Source organism: Corythoichthys intestinalis, chromosome 10, assembly GCF_030265065.1.
Source record: "Corythoichthys intestinalis isolate RoL2023-P3 chromosome 10, ASM3026506v1, whole genome shotgun sequence".
Classification (NCBI taxonomy): domain Eukaryota; kingdom Metazoa; phylum Chordata; class Actinopteri; order Syngnathiformes; family Syngnathidae; genus Corythoichthys; species Corythoichthys intestinalis.
The window spans coordinates 57,170,263-57,186,479 of record NC_080404.1 but is presented as its reverse complement, the minus strand read 5'-3'; the positions used below and the strand labels follow the sequence as shown (position 1 = coordinate 57,186,479).

The 16,217-nt window shown below is 38.8% G+C and overlaps 1 protein-coding gene across 6 annotated transcripts in view; it reads left to right on the top strand.

Annotated features, from left to right (window-relative positions):
• cdh23 (cadherin-related 23) overlaps positions 1-16,217 on the top strand; it is a 494,731-nt gene that overhangs the window by 118,716 nt on the left and 359,798 nt on the right. The window lies entirely within an intron of this gene.

Genomic DNA, 16,217 nt, shown 5'->3' with positions numbered 1-16,217 from the left:
CAACAACATTTATTTTAGCTTGCTAAGATTGCACTTTCAAAGGAGCATTCAATGCGAATGCTAAATTACTGAGTGTTTCTTTAAACGATGCAGAATTGCACTTTCATTTCACAAGAGCAATAAATGCATATCAAACTAAATTACCTGAGTTTAGCCTCAAAAGGTATATAAAAAAGATAAATTAGGATCAAAGTACAATAAACTTCCGCTAGCTTAAATGCTAGAAAATGCTAACGATAAAAAAAAAATGTTTTTTTTTGTTTTTTACAATGCTCTTAACAAATCGTTTAAACACATATTCCCACGAAAAAAACTGCTAAATATACTTCTAAACTAGATAACAAATGCATAAACAAACATATTGGCTAAAACAAAACATACCTTATGTTGGTCTTAACAGGGAGCAGCTGGATTCAGCCATGTTAGACGAGTTACGGCATATTCACGGTTGCAGCTAGAGGGCAGTGTACACACCAAAATTAATACAACTAAATGCAACACTTTTCAAACCAATCCATTACGACGTCACTCTAATGAAAGCAAAATTGGCTTCGAAGCTTTTTTCTAATTGAATTACTTGAGTACAATACAGAAGTTCATATGAACAATAAATGGGATTTAGTGAGCCCAATAATTACCCAGTATCTGTTCTCACTGTCTCTCCTGTATTGTAATGGATTGTTGTGACTGTGAAGGTCTGTATGGGAATTCTGCCTGACACTAAGACCCTGAGCTCCATAGGGAGGGATGGTGATGGTGGGATTTAAGGAGAAAAGGTGGGGGTGCGGGTGGGGAATAAGAAGTAAAAAGATTAAAATGAAACACTCAATATTTCATCCATTGCTGGCTACTCTTTATAACTTTCTTCTTTGCTAGATTCTATTATGTGTAACCTCTTTCCGCTTACCTCTAGATGTCCAGACGACTTCTGACTATATTTTGAAACGGCAGACTTTTGTGTCGGTACTTCATTTACTTCTTTCCTTTGCCTGCTATCCTTATTATGCTCATTTTCTTACTTTATTTTACTGAAATACATTCCAGCCCGTCGCTTGCATCTATGTATATGTGCTCGTATTCTATACTTTTTTGGAGGTGCAACAATTCATCGTATTGCAAATGAATCGACAACTAATTTGGTAACCAACTATTTGTTAAACGTGTCTAAATTCTTGGAATTATAACACATATATAACTTCCCACTTGTAAATATTTCAGATGTATTCATTATATTTTTGTTAAGTCAAAGTAGCACGTGAAAAAAAATCTGCTTTTACTTTGGAAGACAACAATTCACACTTTTGCCAATTTTCAGACATCTTACTATCTCAACTAGCTTCTTAATAAGGCTGCAACAACTAATCGATTAAGAAATGAGTTGCCACCGAATTTGAAAATCGATTTTTGTCAGCAGCTATGAGCACTCCCGTTTGGGTCCTTGTTTATGTGTAGTGCGAGGCTGCACGCATGCGTGCCAGTGATTATAGCAAGCGTGAGAGAGATCTCCATGATAGTTTTCCATGACACTTGTCGCGCTTTTACATGATCGTTGTCGCGTTTTTATTAGGGCTGTCAAAATTATCGCGTTAACGGGCGGTAATTAAGTTTTTTAAATTAATCACGTTAAAATATTTGACGCAATTAACGCACATGCCCTGCTCAAACAGATTAAAATGACAACAGAGTGCAATCTCCACTTGTTACTTGTGTTTTTTGGAGTTTTGTCGCCCTCTGCTGGCGCTTGGGTGCGACTGATTTTATGAGCTTCAGCACCCATGAGCATTGTGTAATTATTGACATCAACAATGGCGGGCTACTAGTTTATTTTTTGATTGAAAATTTTGCAAATTCTATTAAAACGAAAACATTAAGAGGGGTTCTAATATAAAATTTATATAACTTGTACTAACATTTATCTTTTAAGAACTACAAGTCTTTCTATCCATGGATCGCTTTAACAGAATGTTAATCATGTTAATGCCATCTTGTTGATTTATTGTTATAATAAACAAATACAGTACTTATGTACGGTATGTTGAATGTATATATCCGTCTTGTGTCTTATCTTGCCATTCCAACAATAATTTACAGAAAAATATGGCATATTTTAGAGATGTTTTGAACCGCGATTAATTACAATTAATTAATTTTTAAGCTGTAATTAACTCGACTAAAAATTTTAATCGTTTGTCAGCCCTAGTTTTTACATGTCATGTTATTACATGACATGTAAAAACCACACTTTTACATGATAGCTTTTACTTTTTACATGATAATAACCACATTTTTACATGATATGTTTTTACAGTATTGCAGTTGTATATGGTATCACATTTTTACTTTATAGTTGTCACATATTTAAATGATAATGTTTTTACATGATAATCGAGTTTTTACATAATAGTATTGCATTTTTACATACAGTGGTATGAAAACATATCTGAACCTTTTGGAATTTCTCATATTTCTGCATAAAATCATCAAATGTGATATGATCTTTGTCAAACTCACACAGATGAAAAAAAAGTGTCTGCTTTAACTAAAACCACCCAAACATTTATAGATTTTCATATTTTAATGAGGATGGTATGCAAACAATGACAGAAAAGGGGGGGGGGTATGAGTAATTGAACCATCACATTTAATTTTTTGTGCCCCCCCCCTCCCTCTTGACAGCAATAACTTCAACCAGACACTTCCTATAGCCACAGATAAGTCTGGCACATTCATCTTGGCCCATTCTTTTCTACAAAACTGCTGGAGTTCAGTCAGATTCCTGGGATGTCTAGCATGAATCGCTGTCTTTAGGTCATGCCAGAGCATCTCAAAGGGGTTCAAGTCTGGATTTTGACTTGGCAACTCCAGAACGTGTATTTTTGTTCTTCTGAAACCATTCGGAATTGGATTTACTTCTGTGTTTTGGATCATTGTCTTGTTGCAGCGTCCGTCCTTTTTTTAGCTTCAAATGTCTGACAGACAGCCTCAGGTTTTCCAGCAACACTTTTGAATTCATTCTTCTATTAATGATTGCAAGTTGTCCAGGCCCTAAGGCAGCAAAACAGCCCCAAATCATGATGCCCCCTCCACCATGCTTCACGGTGCGAATGAGGTGTTGATGTTGGTGAGCTGTTCCATTTTTCCTCTACACATGATGTTGTGTGTTACTGCCAAACAATTCAACTTTGGTTTCATCAGTCCATCAAATATTTTGCCAAAACTTCTGTGGAGTGTCAAAGTGCCTTTTTGTGAACTTTAAACAAGCAACAATGGGGTTTTCTTGACAGCAGTGGCTTCCTCCATGGAGTCCTCCCATGAACACCATTCTTGGCCATAGTTTTACATATAGTGCGGTGATTTCTGTAAGTCTTAAGCAGGCACTCTAGGGTTCTTTTTTACCTCTCTGAGTATTCTGCGCTGAATTTATGGCCTCATCCTTGGTGGATGGCCACTACTTGGGAGAGAAGCAACAGTGCCAAACTTTCTCCATTGGTAGACAACTTCTCTGACTGCCGATTGATGAACATCCAGACTTTTATAGATGGTTTTGTGTCCTTTCCTAGCTTTATACAAATCATCAATCCTTGATTACAGGTCTTCAGACGGCTCTTTTGACCCAGCCATGATGCATATCAGACAATACTTCTCATCAAAAGGTGTGTGTTTTATAGTAGACAGGGCAGCTTTAAACCACTCATCAGTACTGGGCAAACATCTGACTTAAATTGTTTGGTAAAAATTGAGTTTAATTGCTCATTAAGTCTCCTTAGAGGGTTTACTTACTTATTTGTCCCCCTTCTGTCATTGTTTGCATGCTATCCTCATTAAAATATGAGGTGGTTTTAGCTAAAGCAGAGTTTTTACATTTGTGTGATTTTGACAAAGATCAGATCACATTCGATGGTGATTTTATGCAGAAATGTGAGACATTCCAAAAGGTTTAGACTTTTTTTTATACCACTGTATGTACAATACTCTTTGTTGGAGGCGTACCCAAAGAAGTGTTGGCGGTGGGGGACATCGAAATCGTTTAAGACAAGCAACATGTTCATAGAGTTCGACCTCAGTAGTGACTTTTACTTGAATATTTTGCATGTCAGGAGTTAACGCTAGAAATGGTACATGGGCATCGCATGGACTATGCGACTCGTGATGTTAAATCACCTCCTCTTTCTCTATTTATTTTTCTGTCATTTAGCTCACTGAGCATGAAGAGCACCTTGATTTACAAGCTACGTTGAGATGAGTGCATATTTATCTGTCAAAAAAGGAGCGGCTTTTGTTACAGGCTGACCATCACGAGGCGGAGAAAGAGAGAGAGAGAGGGAGGGAGGTAAAGAAAGAAAAGGGTGCAGACAAGAAAAAGCGGCATGAGTGGGGCAAGATTGAAGGGAGGGAGAGAACGGCTTGCACTCCCAAAAGCCATTAAAGTTTGATTCACCCACTCCTTACTCTTTGAATAAATCAACCTGTCAGTCCCTCTCTGCCTTTTCTTTCAAGTGTGTGGGGACCCTCCCCTCCATCCCAGCCCCCACAATGCCTTGGGCTCTCTCCTTTGCAATGACACTCACTTGGCAGAACTGAGAATTCTGACAAGGTTTTACTAACAAGATGATGGTTGTTCATTTTTTTATTCTCTACTGTTTTGTAGATGCATGGGTTATTTATACACTATAATATACGTGCATTTAATACTAGGTTTAAGGGAGGGGGGTAGACTCCTGAAGGAGAAGCATAATTATTCTGCTGGACAAGTCCATATTGTCCATAATAGAATTTGATAGCCTTAGCAATTTTTTCAAACCTTAAAAGATATGCTGCCATAATTCAAAAAATGGCAAGCAGCAGCCAAATTTGCTATTAATAAGAGTGTAACATTATTTGTATTACGGTTCGGTCCGCGCAGTCAGATGGCAAATAATAAAAAAAAAAAAAAAAAAAAACATAATAATTAGGGCTTTCAAAATTTGCGCGTTAACGGGCGGTAACTAATTTTTTAAATTAATCACATGAAAATATTTGACACAATTAATGCACATGCCCCGCTCAAACAGATTAAAATGAAAGCAGTGTAATGTCCGCTTGTTACTTGTATTTTGGTGTTTGGCGCCGTCTGCTGGCGCTTGGGTCCAAACGATTTTATAGGTTTCAGCACAATGAGTGAGCATGGTGTAAATATTGACATCAACAATGGCGAGCTACTAGTTTATTTTTTGATTGAAAATTTTACAAATTTTAATAAAACGAAAACATTAAGAGGGGTTTTAATATAAAATTTCTATAACTTGTACTAACATTTATCTTTTAAGAACTACAAGTCTTTCTATCCATGGATCGCTTTAAGAGAATGTTAATAATGTTAATGCCATCTTGTTGATTTATTGTTATAATAAACAAATACAGTACTTATGTACCATATGTTGAATGTATATATCCATCTTGTGTCTTATCTTTCCATTCCAACAATAATTTACAGAAAAATATGACATATTTTATAGATGGTTTGAATTGCGATTAATTAATTATTAAGCTGTAATTAACTCGATTAAAAATTTTAATCGTTTGACAGCCCTAATAATAATCAATGTTAGTCCTCCTTAAATCCAGGGGGCAGTAGAAGTAATGCGCCTAAACCAGTACTCCTCAAATAGTAGGGCAGAGTGATGTCCGGGGTGGCGCATGTTACCTCGGGGAATGTACTTTTTTGCCATGCTAGAATAAAGTGTAATTGCACATCCACTCAGTGGGTGGCAGTAGCGCTCTCATTTAGAACTTATTATGCCCAGGACCAAGGATATGTTTTAGGAGAGGCCGTTGTTTTAAAAAAAAAAAAAATCCTGCAATTAACATTTGTCTTTACCACCGTCATGTTATTTTATATGAACTGTATTTTTCTGCCACGCATTGCAGTCCGTGGAAAAAAAAGCCCACATCACACCGGTCCGTGGTGCAAAAAAGGTTGCTGACCACTAGTATAGAGGACAACCAAAGAGAAGGTTTATAGATGTAGTTATTCACTCCCAGCCATTTTCACCAGAGCAAGGCCCTTCGCTCCCAGCTGTTTTACTGGATTTTGACTGATTTTGCAAGGCCCACAGAAAATTATGTTCTATTGCTATATAAACATGGAACCCACCAAAAGAAAGATCAGCAGCACTGACTTAACGGCATCTAGCGGTCCCGGTCGTTCTGCTTGGTCGTCCGGCGACTGGCATCCCTGGCGTCCTACCGGTTGTTCTGCTCGGTCGTCCGCCGCCTGGCATCCATTCGGTCGTCTTCCACCAGCGCCCCGGCTTTGCCGCCAAAGCCGTTGAATAGGGTTGCAGGTCTTACCAAATGAGCTACTGCCCTCCAGTGGCCAGTTTTATTGCTTTAAAATGGACTTTCAGCTTTGTGCTTTGGAGCTAAATTGAATCACGGCCCAGAGATGTGAAATGTGTGAAAAGACGTATAAATACATCTTTGGGACACTGAAACAATTAAAAATAGAACATATTTATGCGTTTTTAGAGCAAATGAGTTAGAGGACACGAGGGTAGTTGGTGTGAGGGCAGAGGGCAGAGTAAGATGGAGTCAACTGATTCACTGTGGTGACCCCTAAACGGAAAAGCCGAAAGGAAAAGAATAAGAAAAAGTCCGCCTTTCGTCCACGTGATGATCCATGGAAAGTTCCGTTGGCGCAGTGTGAATACGGAACCTTTTCAACAAGTCATTTGTAACTTTTGTTGCAAGCTAGCTCTCCAACCGGACCCTGGTCCTCTTGGGCTAATGTGAAAGTGCCTTTAGTCACTTTGTTTCCAATCTGTGTACTCTGCAACCTGTTTTTATATTAGCCTTATTGTCCTTTTACTTTTGTTTTATTTGTATTCTATTTTTCATGTGTACCCTGTCATTATTCCATTTGTGGTGTCCCTGACATAAGAGCTGTGATGTATAATTGATTTACTGGTATGTGCTCGGCCACTGCTCTCCTCCATTCTTTCTCCCCACACTTGCCCCTTGCAGGACTCAGCTCATAACAATAACAGTGAGAAAAAAACAAAGACATAAGCCATAGATTTAGTGAGTAGAGCAACAGGATTTTCAGCAGCATTTCTACAAAAACTGCTATCACCAATGAAAGCATCAAAATGCTTCGATACAGTGTTGTTTTGGGCAGCCTTTTGAATTTTTGTCTTAGTCTTCTGGATGAAATACTTATTAGCCTTAGTCCTATTTTAGTCATTTCAAAATGTTTTCGTCTTTCTCTAGTTTTAATCGACGAAATGTCATACAAATTATGATTAGTTTTAGTCAAGTTATTCAATGTTTTTGTCTGTAATACTCAAGAGTTTTAGTCCCAAAACAAATCAAAGTTTCCAACAATTTCGAATGAACAGAGACAAATTAGCACATTTTTTAGCATCTACAGTGCCCAGGGTCCCCCCAGGATTGATAAATCTAAATTCAAGACTTTTAAGACCTTTTTTTAATGTCATTTCAACTGAAAATTAATACTTTTCTCGCACCCATTATTTAGATAATATTGAATCTTATTTAAAAAAAATAAAGCACTGAACATCAAATTTAACCTCAATTACTAAGTGTGTTTGACAAAAGAATGCACATTTACTGAAGATACAATTAAAACACATTTAAATATAAGGTCTTTCAGATGTTTTTTTCCCAGGATAAAATGCATTTTACACTACTTTTGTAAAGCAACTTCAGAAATTACAACAGGTTTCCCTTTTAAGAGGACCTAGTCAAGGTGGTAGGTTGGTGATTGTCAAGTTGGTCACCTTAACTGGTGATTGTCAAGTTGGTCAACTTAACTGTAAAGTGCTTGGGAAAATCTTGCAATTGGCAGTGAAAGTTAAAAAAACAGCCACTAAATGGCAGTAGTTTACCGTTAATTATCACAAAATAAAAAAGCTACACATGACCATTTCCCTTGGTAATTGTTTTTTTCTAATCACATTACAAGAAGTATACAAAACACATGTTAATCTTTTGTTAGCTATTGAAGACATTTCTTTTAATCAGATAGAGAAAATCCATACTCTTATTCAATCAAGAAAAACAATTAAATATACCAGGAGGTGGTTACTATCATCTACATTATAATTTGCCTATCACCATGCCATGTTATTCAGATCAACGTTACCCCGCACTCGTTCCAATAATAGTGTCAACCGTGTTGTGTATCTGAGGGTGATGGTGATCTACGACTCCATGGTGATCTACGACTCCAGTTTATCCATGCTAAGGCTAGTGCACCTGCCAATACCCCATTGAACATGGCTAACTCTTGGGTTAAAACTACGAAATTCACATTCATTCGAAAGGCAAACCGTGCAGAAATACATGATTGCATCTAACACATTTTAAATAGAGAAACTGGCAACTTACTTTTGAAATGTTAAGTAGGTCCACTGCCTTCGCATGACCCATAAACTGCGTCCCAAAGTATCTGGATGCGACTTGGTCGCCGATCCAATACCTCACATGTTGGTCCAACTGTTTGGACTTGGTTGTCTTGTTGAGGCTTTCGTCGAACATAACAACTAAGGCATCTGAGCAGTTCCTTACGTTAGCACACAGTACTGTGCGATTGCCTGCTGTTGTGATGTTCATGCTAATGATGCTAACAGCGCGCACGCACAAGGTGCATTATGATTTGTATTGCAGTGCGTCATAAAAATTCTACGCATCATCTTCGTTATGGATTAAAAAAATAAAATAAAATAAAATAAAAACTTCGTCATGGATATAATTTAGGTTGCACTGAGATGTTCTTCAAAATTAAAACCACGGATAAAAAATTCCAGACTTGCGACAGCTAATTTAATACTTTTAATACCTTTAATAATGGAAAACTAAATTCAATGCTTTTTTTAAATACTTTTAATAACCCGCGGGTACCCTGAGTGCCCTCCATAATTATTGGCACCCCTGAAAACGATGTGTTTTTTAGCTTTTAATATATATTTTTTAATTCAAATAATATGGGACCTTAATGGAAAAAAAGAGAAAATTCCAACCTTCAATACAAGTGCATTCATTCAGTGGGGAAAAAATCCCACAAAAAAAAAAATTGATATCAAATAATGTGTGTCACAATTATTAGCACCCCTGGTGTTAATACTTTGTACAACCCCCTTTTGCCAACAAAACAAGGTCTGGGGACTGAGATGGCCATGGGAGGAGCTTGATTTTGTGTCTGGTGAACCATTTCTGTGTAGATTTGGCCATATGTTTAGGGTCATTGTCTTGCTGAAAGACCCAGTGACGACCCATCTTCAGCTTTCGGGCAGAGGGCAACAGATTTTGATTTAAAATGTCCTGGTATTTCAAAGCAATCATGATGCCATGCAACCTAACAAGGTTCCCAGGGCCTTTGGTAGTGAAACAGCCCCACAGCATCACTGACCCACCCCCATACTTCACAGTGGGTATGAGGTGCTTTTCAGCATGCGCATCTTTTGTGGCACTCCAGACCCACTTGGTGTTTGTTGCCAAAAAGCTCAATCTTGGTCTCATCTGACCAAAGCACACGGTCCCAGTTGAAGCCCCAATACCGCTTGGCGAACTCCAGACGTTTGCGTCTTTGATTGTGAGTGAGGAAAGGTTTTCTCCGTGCATGCCTCCCAAACAGCTTGTTGGCGTGTAGGCAGCATTTTTGTTTTGCAAATGCTGTTAACCAGCGATTTTTAATGCTTGAAGTGTCACCTTTTAACTGCAAGTTTGCATTTCGGAGAAGACTGCCAATGTTTAATAGCAGGCTAAAGTAGGTTTTCTTTTCCCCCCCCATTAGTCTCAATGTAGTAATGCTAACGTTTACAGTGTTTAATATAGAGATATATAATATAGAGATATATAGACATATGGAGTCTACATATGAAAATCATCGCCCTCATTTTTATTTACCTTGCGACAAATGGACTCATTGCATATCATGACAGGCTTAGCAACTTCAATAAAACGTCGTTAGTAGTTAGATGGAATTTCGAAACACCCCCCCCCCCTTAAAAATGTTCTCCTCGGATCCACACAATTCACGTAGGTTACCCTTTTTGACTTCAAAACGGCGAATTTCGCCGAAAGGTGAGTGATTTTCATGCCTGACCGAGACGTGTGTGTTCGGAATGGAGTGGCCACACGAAGCGGTGACCCAGTTGGCAAAAACTGCCAGCTTTTTATCACTTTGTCGTATTTTTTGGCTGGTGCACTTCATCATTTATTGTGTATATATGTTTGCTGTGAGTGTGACTTATTTATGTGTCACACTTCAAGTATATGAAGAATAAAGCACAGGTTTGTTGTCAAAAGAGTTGTTTTGATGTTTCATTTTCAACAACGGACAGTTCACACACAATACATCATCACTGATTGAGAGTGCCTAGATGCTTTTATGATGATGTTAACAACAAGGCTTCCAACGCAGTTTGGGAAGTTCCATGGACGCCAGAAATCTGCTATGACTTCCCACTGGCTGGTTGTAGAACATGGCAAACAAATCGGGCCGGAGGGCTTTGCAGACCTCGGACAAAACACTGGACGCCGGTCTCGACGCCAGTTTGAAGCTAGCCGCCACAGCTAGCTGATTTTCACCCGAGGCTAGAACTCTCTATGCGGCATCAAAAGTCGGACGGACCGCCTCGAAACCGTCTTCTGCGCCGCCTGCGCCTCAACATTTGTATGATCAACATTTATTCAATGTTGATGAGCTGAAGATCAACACTCAAGCGTTCCATCTTGCATTGTTTATTTTTTCTCCGTTAAATTAGACAAGAGTAAGTCAAAAAGCATGCCCCCAAAACCGTACAAACTTAACGCAACACCCCTCTAGTGGCTTAGCGGTGAATTACAGAGCAACACGTCACCTGGCCGGAGAACCATCAAATGTCGAATGACGCCGTAGTCGCTGCGCCGTCACCGCAACGCGGGAGCATAACTCGGGCTTTAGACTGGCCAGTATTTTAAGAGGTCGCTCACCATTCTAAAGCTAATGCTAACGCAAATGCAATGCTAATGCTAGGATTTACATTTAGCTTCTGATGATCACTTAGCACAGTCAGGCCAAAGCAACATTGCATATTCTCTTTTGCCAACATAACAAAACAAATCTTACCGTATTTCCAAACAAGCAAGAAGGAGCTTAGCTTAGCTTGATATGCATCTAAACTCCGGTGAGGAGAGTGAGGGAGAGGCGCAGCACATCTCACATAAGTGGCACGACCCAAACACTGAACTAGAACAAAATGAAAATGTCACACATTGTGAACACGCAACAGAAGCCATGTCGCATTTTCGTCTAGTCACACAAAAACTGGCGTTCTTCTCGATATTGTTGTCGTCTCCCGAGCCAAGTTTTTAGCTGGTCATGTCATGAAAAAAAATATCGAAGAAATAGTTTCGTTATCTTCATAGTTGACGAAAACAACTCTGCTTCAATATAAATGCAGATGCATAATACGATACGTCCTAACATCTGATCCTGTCTAGAATAGTAATATGTATAAAATGTAATTTGAATTGGCATGTCCATGTTCCATCCTACTAATTGAGATCAGTGAGAGATTAAAGGACTCTGCAACTAAGACTTTGAGGGAGGGAGGGAGGGAGGGAGGTAGTGGTAAGGGAGCACTGTGATAGTCATTTGCAAATGTGATGATTGCACACAATAGTATTCTTCTTCAGTACTATTGTCTTGGCAGTTTTTTTTATTGCTCTGTCATCACTAAATACACTTTTTTCTGAGCCTTTTTAAACAGTTAATGTAAATTTCTATTTTTTATTTGATTTGTAATGGTGTCATTTTTCAGCGAACATGCAGAACTTTACTCACATTCTTATCTCTTTTGCCCCTCTCTTTTCTGCTGCAGAGCTACATGAAGTGATTACAAATGGTTGTGTCACAGTTTATCAGCACATGTTGTGTTTCTCTATTCATTTACCTTTGTCAGTTTGATTCTTAAATGTTGCTCCTTCCAGACTGGCTGAATTCAGTTCTACACGCGCAGTTGAAGACACAGCAGAGCAATGTCGTAACGTGTTGACGTAGTTATCCCAATCCGTAATGGATAATTTTTGAGTGAGGTGAAGTGTGGGAAAGTGAGACTATTCATTTATTCAATTGAAATTTAGAGAACATTTGACATTGTACATAAAATTTGATGTTTGCATTGGTAAACATTAGCATTATTCAGCATTTAAGCTCGCGGACTTTTGCTATGCTAGTTAGCCAATTGTTATAAACATTAGATTTATGTAGCATTTAATCTAGCAGACTTTTGCTATGCAAGTTAGCCAATCGTGGTAAACATTCGCATTATATAGCATTTAACCTAGCAAACTTTTGCTGTACAAGTTAGCCAATCGTGGTAAACATTAGCATTATGTAGCATTTAAGCTAGTAAACTTTTGCTGTACAAGTTAGACACTTGTGATAAGCATTAGCATTATATATCATTTACCTAGCGGACTTTTGTTATAAAAGTTAGCCAATTGTGATAAACATTAGCATAATATAGCATTTAAGCTAGCAGACGTTTGCTATGCAAGTTAGCCAATTGTTGTAAACATTAGCATTATAAAGCATTTAAGCTAGCAGTCTTTTGCTATGCAAGTTAGCCAATTGTTGTAAACATTTGCATTATAAAGCATTTAAGCTAGCAGACTTTTGCTATGCAAGTTAGCCAATTGTTGTAAACATTAGCATTATAAAGCATTTAAGCTAGCAGACTTTTGCTGTACAAGTTAGCCAATTGTTGTAAACATTAGCATTATGCTTGCCTGGCTCTGCCAGACTATTCTCCCTGTATTTTTCAAACACTGAGAGAAATAGTCTGGGAACCATCCCATTAACGGCCTTTTCGAGCAGGTACAAAATCAATCGACAAATCAGATTCGTTTATTTGCGTGACGTATTCTTCACGAGCAACGTCACTCTTGCGCGCCGAAAGTCGTCTCCACAACACAGATGGTCAACGGGATAACCGAGAACATGTTCCAATCCGCGGTAAATTCTGTTTTAAATTACCAAAAACACAGCGACACGAGTCATTGACAATAGTCTGCCTCGCGCTAGCCATGTTGAATAAACTCCGCTCTCTTCGTATGTTTACTTCTGCGCGCAAGTCCCTCGTCCTTCCGTCGTCAGTTAATAACGTCACGTCTGCCCGTCGCTGATTGGTCCACTCCGCTGTCTGTTTGCTGTGGCTTGCTCCGCCCTGGAAATTGTATCCGTGGGAATGGTGGCCAGACTCAATAGCTGGAACAGCGTTGAGTCTGGTGTACCAGGCAAGCATTATGCAGCATTTAAGATAGCGGACGTTTATTTTGCAAGTTAGCCAGTTGTTATTAAACACTAGCATGATATAGCATTTAAGCTAGCAGTCTTTTGCTATGCAAGTTGCAAGTTGTGGCCAAATTGACCGTGTCCGTGTACGGCGTTCCGGGTTGAGCGCGCGCATCCGCAATTCATTTGTGTGTTGTTAATTATTGTGCGGTCAATTTGCATTGTTTTACATTGACATTAATATGCTGTTAACCTTAATCCCAAATTTAGAATTTTTGACTTTAGGCTTAATCTTCGAGTGGGCGGGGTTTAATTAGTCGGTGGAGTTGATATCAACGAATTCCATGCAGTTGTCAGTTTTTAGTTTCTGAGCTCTGGAGGGGCTAAGCTAGCGCGAGTCAATAGTGGTTGAAATCAACCAATTAAAACTCGTTAATTTGAAAATTAAGCCTTATGTAAAAAATTCTGATCTTCCCCATTAAATTCAATTATCGGAAAGTCAATTACATGTGATGACATTTTTCTGTTGTCATTCTTATGTTGAGGCGACAAAGGGAGAAAAATTGGTCACAAGTAACTGATAAATTACTTTGAAAGTAATTTAGTTACTTTGACAATGAAGTAATCGGTAAAGTAACTAGATTGCTTTTTTGAGGCGTAACCAGTAATTAGGTTACTTTTTCAAGTAATCTGTGACAACAGTGGAGGGAAGTGCATCCTCCATCTTTTAACAAAATACAATACTTTTGTACTTCTTGGATAGTTATTTTGGGATACTTCCTGGGTTAATTCCGATTTATGCAGAGATTCGGTTTACGTCGCCAGCGTAGGGACGGAACTCGTTGTAACACGGGGACTACCATTACATCACCACTTGCTGCTAGTCACTTATTCACTTTACTTCCCAATCTGTGTACACTGTAACCGTCTGTTTTTAGTACTTTTGCTTGTTTTATGTGTATTATGGTGAAGCGTTAAATCTCGTTGTATTCTGTACAGGAACAAAAAAGGTATTCTATTCGTAACCAATATATGCTACAATCAATCTGGCGTGCAGGTTAGGAATCACGCTAAACGAGTAAAGATAATTAACTTTCCTTTTATCATTTATAGTTATTATTGCTTTTTTTTAACGACGTCTTCATAGATAAGTTAGAAGATAGGCTCGACCCAGAGAAAAATGGTTCAATTCTCACACAGCGTATAGGTCTTCTGCCGAAGAACACCTCAGGCATTAAGCTGCATGGGAATAGAGTCCTTTTGACAATACAGCATTGCCAACACTACGGATAGCGACATGGATATACTGTCGAGTGTGTTGTGCCTATAGCAGCAGGCAGTGAACAGGGAGATTCAGGGGTCCAGAGGTCACAGTGGGGTAAAACACACACATACAAAAAACTTGAAAAGAATTTCACTCTGTAAGTCAAGGAGAGACAGGGCATCATTTGAAAAAGTCAACTGTGTATTGAATCCCCAATGGTGTAACTGTGAAAAGATGGAACTTTCGCATAGTTGAGTTGAAGTTATGTAGTGGTTATCGGATCATAGAGTTTAGGTGCAATAATTGAAGTTAAATCCTGTTTGTTAGTTGTCCCAATACCATTTTTTTTTTTGGGACGACCGATTCCGATACATGACCATGTAATATCGGCTGATGCCAATTTTAAAGTTTTTTTTTTTTCTAATATGACTCTGGTATTGAATATTGAATATTTCAGTGCCAATTGAAGGCAAAAGACATCCAGTCATTTCTGACCAAGAAGTAGCAATCAATTGAGTAGTCACGAATTTAGTAGTATAACTTCCCAGATAGCAAAAGATAACTGGCGCCGACACGGGCCAGATGTATTGCAAATTTCGGCCCAATTTCGTAAAAAGGCTCCGCCCCAGTGTCTTCTTGAACAATGGCCCAAACTCTGTAGGGAGTCACTTGCCGGATCAGCAACCAGCTTTGGGCCAGAACTGGTCCAAAGTAACAGACATTACAATAATGTATGGGCCAGATGTGGCACACGTGTTACCCATTATGGGTCAGATTTGTTTCAAAACCGTTTTCAATATTAAATTTGGAGTCCATTTTGTTCAATGTATCAAACTTTAAAGTGATCCTCTACCTTAAATACATGTAGGCTCTAATAAACCACAATTGTTCGCTTGTACTAAATTATGTTGTTAGAAACACATAAAATGTTGAATCAATGGCAATATACTATCATATTTAGTACATATTTTGACCGATTGTTGGCGCCATGTTTTGCGGGCACGCAGTGATGACGTAAATTGGATGTTTCCAAATGTGTAGCGTGTACAACAATTGCTGCCTAAACTCGCTTAGTTAAATGCCACGATGTGCTGCTTCTGGATGTAATTTCCTGTCAAATGGTAACAAGTGGAGTGACGTGAGTGGTCAAGGTGGAATTATATTTTTTGTGGATAAATGTGCATAAGTGGAAGCTTATCCCCCTTTTGGTCCCTGTATGCTCGTATCCTACCTACCACGTGTTACAACTGGCACCCGAACATTTTTCTTGGATCCTTAGTGAGGTAAGGGATCCGTCTAATTCCTAGATCCGATGGTCCCACTGCGGCTGTGATATTGGTTTCGGATCTGTCTAGTTTCTGGATTCGTCGGTCCCAGAGCGGCTTTTGGGATCAGTCTATTTTGTGGATTCGACGGCCCGATCGTAGTTGCAACATTGCCATGAGATCGGTCTAATTCCTGGATCTTCGAGTGAGTGAAAAAAACGCGGATTTGGATTACTATTGCTATCTTTTTTGTTGACTATTCTTCGGGGGAGTTTTCCCCAAATCATACCAAATAATTAAAGCACTATGGCACGCTACAGTGACGACAGTGACTCTGACATGGACCTTACTTTTATGTTGGAGTTCGTCTGGGAACGCGTGTATGCGTACTGCTGAGCTCCCGAGTGAC